Here is a 3341-nt window from a genome sequence, read left to right as displayed (position 1 = left end):
TCCTTCACTTGGATCTCCTATGATAAGCTCCCGAGGATATTCCGGTTCACTTTTCCACTCATTTGGACGTGTTGCAGTCGTATGAGTAGTTGACTCCTTCGGTGATCTAGTTGATTATTGACAAGTTCATTAGTCGACTCTGTGACAGAATCTATATTATCAGCTGACTTTTGTGATTTGCTTGTCTGTGATGTTTCTTTGATGATATCTTCATCACCTTTCCATAATTTATATGGAGTTTTCTTCAATATTGGTCTTATAAGACATCTGTAATAATGTGGCAGGTTGTACTTACCGCTTCTGCTCAAAAATGGTTCGGTAGAGAATGTTCCAAGATCATTGTTCTGGCCATATCTTGTAGATTTCTATTTTTCTGCTCAACTACTCTATTTTGTTGAGGTGATCTTGGGGCTGAGAAGTTATGGGTATACCCTTGATCATTAAAGAATTCTTCAAAGGATATGCTTTCAAATTCTCCTCCATGGTCGCTTTGGATGATTGTGATCATATACACTTTTTCTCTTTCAACTCTTTTGCAGAAAATCTCAACAAATTTCAGAGGTTCATTTTTTATGAAATAAGAAAATTATCCATGTAAAACATGAGCAATCATCAACAATAACAAAAGCATATTGTTTACCTCCAATGTTGGCAGTTCTAGTGGGTCCAAACAAGTCCATATGAAGTAATTACAAAGGCTTGGTAGTGGACACAATATCCTTTGTTTTGAAAGAGTTTCTACTTCGTTTACTAATTTGACATGGATCTTCTAGAAAAATTGAGTTTGGGAAGACCAATAACTAAATCATGTTTGGATAGTTTTTCAATAAGATGCATTCTTGCATGATCAAGTTTTTTATGCCAAAGCCATGGATCGTAAGAAATGGATGCTAGACAGATGCGACTGTCTAGATTTTCAATGACATAAAGAATATAAATATTTCCATACCTTTTTCCCAGAAGAATGGTTTTACCCATTTCATCCTCAATGGCACATCCTGTTTTCTTGAATTTTACTTCATATCCCTAATCACGTTGCTGACATATGCTCAAGAGATTGTAGTTGCGTCCATCTACAAGATATACTTCAGTAATATTACAGTTGTTATTAAATGGAACTGTACTAGTGCCAACTATCCTTCCTGTTGAACCATCACCAAATTTGACACTTCTTCCAATTATCTTAGTAACTTCTTTGAACAGGTTTTTCTCACCTGTCATGTGATTGGAACACGCACTGTCTAAATACCATTTTCCTTTGCTAATCTTTCTGTGGTGTTCCTACAAGATTAAATTATCACCTACCTTTAGGTATCCAAGCTTCCTTTGGTCCTTGTTGGTTAGTTCTACTAGGACCAGGATTTTTTTTGGTTTCCAAATCCATCCTGTAATATTAGATTTACAAAATCAACAAAAAGAATATTTATGTCCACTTTTGTTACAGTAATGACATATAGGGGCTAGTCCAGTTTTTGATCTACCACTTGTGTTAGTGCTTGTGTACTCAGTTCAAACAGTTCCTTTTAAAGTTGACTTGTAAGTTGCCTGGTTAGACATGAAAGAACTGTGATTGGCCGAAATGTACATGCCATTAAGTTGCATTTGTAATTACTGAAATTCATCTTAAAGTATATCAGTTTGGACTTCACAGACTTCAAGATTGAGCCCCCAGTCTTTTTTTTCCCCATTGAATTTCCGTAGTTCATTCATCAATTTTTAAGACTCTTTTAGGCTGAGGTCAAGAATATCTGCAATTCATTATTTTTATCACAATTATAAGATCTTACCTCGCTTGTTTCACCTTATACCATGAAACAATTTTTAGTATATTCTTTGCATTAATCGTCTGAGGCATCTTCATCAGTCCAGCAGCCCAAATATTTGTTCGTGTTATTTTCCAAAAAGTTCATGAAACACAAGATTTGCTATTTCCTTTTGTTCTGAGCTGTCTTCATCACTGCAGCTTCTGAAAGATTTGCTTTTATTGAAGCATATGGAGACCTTTCATTTACGATCTGGGCATTCAGCTTGAGCATGCCCATACCTTCCACACTCAAAACATTTTCCATCATTCTTGTCTTGTTCATTATATTGTTTGGTTCGCCTGGGTGGCATCCTTCCCCTTCTTGTGTTTCTATATCCTCTCATTAAACCATATATGTTTCTTGATACTATGGAAATATCTTCTTCATGAGCTTTTGGGTCGTCATTAATAAAATTTTCAGGTCTTTCAGTTGTAGCTTTGAAAGCAACTTTGGGCTTAGGGGCGTGTTCGGAAGACGGCCTCAGAATAGAACTTTGATGGTTTTGTTATCTCCGTTGGGTGACTTTGGGCTCAGGAGAGTGTTCAGATTGTGTTTTGGAGGTCCGTAGCTAATTTAGGCTTGAAATACCGAAAGTTGAATTTTTGAAGTTTCTGGTTCGATAGGGAGATATTGATCTGAGGGTTGGAATGGAATTCCGGAAGATGGAGTAGCTCCATAGTGTTTAATGTGATGTGTGTGCAAAATTTTAGCTCATTCGAACGAGGTTTGATAGACCTTTTGATCGAAAGCGTATTTTTAGAGTTTTTGGAATTCTTAGGCTTGAATCCGATGAAACATAGGTGTTTTGAAGTTATTTTGAGAATTCCAAAGGTTGGAACAAGTTTGAACAATGTCTTAGGATTGGTTGCCAGGTTTGATTGAGGTCCCGGGGACCTCGGGTGAGTTTCGGGTGGTCAATCGCACCATTTCATGATGTTTGAAGTTGTAGAAAATTGTTGTGTGTGTTGCAGACTAGTTGTTCTTAGCGTTCGCGAGTGGACCCTCGCGTTCGTGAAGGGTTAGAATGTGGAGTTGAATGTTTGGCCTTCATGTTCGCGAGGGAGGTCCCGCATTCACGAAGGGCTGGGGTCTTTCAACTACGCGTCTGCGAGAAGGGAGCCGCATTCGCGATGGGTTGGGAAGCAGAGCCTTCGCGTTCGCGAATAAGGGGATGCATTCATGAAGAAGGAAAAGTGGTCAACGTCAATTTTTGCTTCCCAAATGCGAGGCTTTGACTGCGTTCACGAAGAAGGATTTACCTAGGTAGATTATAAAATTTCAAAGTTGAGGGTTTAGGCATTTTTATCAAAAGTACAGTTTGAAAGCTCGGATTTGAGCGAGATTTTGAGGGATTTTCAGATATATCAATTGGGTAACGATTACTTACTCCTTTTTGCTTATAACCCATTAATCTAAACATGAGTTCATCATTTAATTTCGGATTGGAGATGAAAATTGGGGAAAAGTTGGAAGAAAGTTCTTAGACCTAGAATTCGACTTTTGATTGGGAATTTGACCATGGATTTGGATAATTTT

Source organism: Nicotiana sylvestris, chromosome 12 (genome assembly GCF_000393655.2).
Source record: "Nicotiana sylvestris chromosome 12, ASM39365v2, whole genome shotgun sequence".
Taxonomy (NCBI): domain Eukaryota; kingdom Viridiplantae; phylum Streptophyta; class Magnoliopsida; order Solanales; family Solanaceae; genus Nicotiana; species Nicotiana sylvestris.
Note: the sequence above shows the minus strand (reverse complement) of the source record.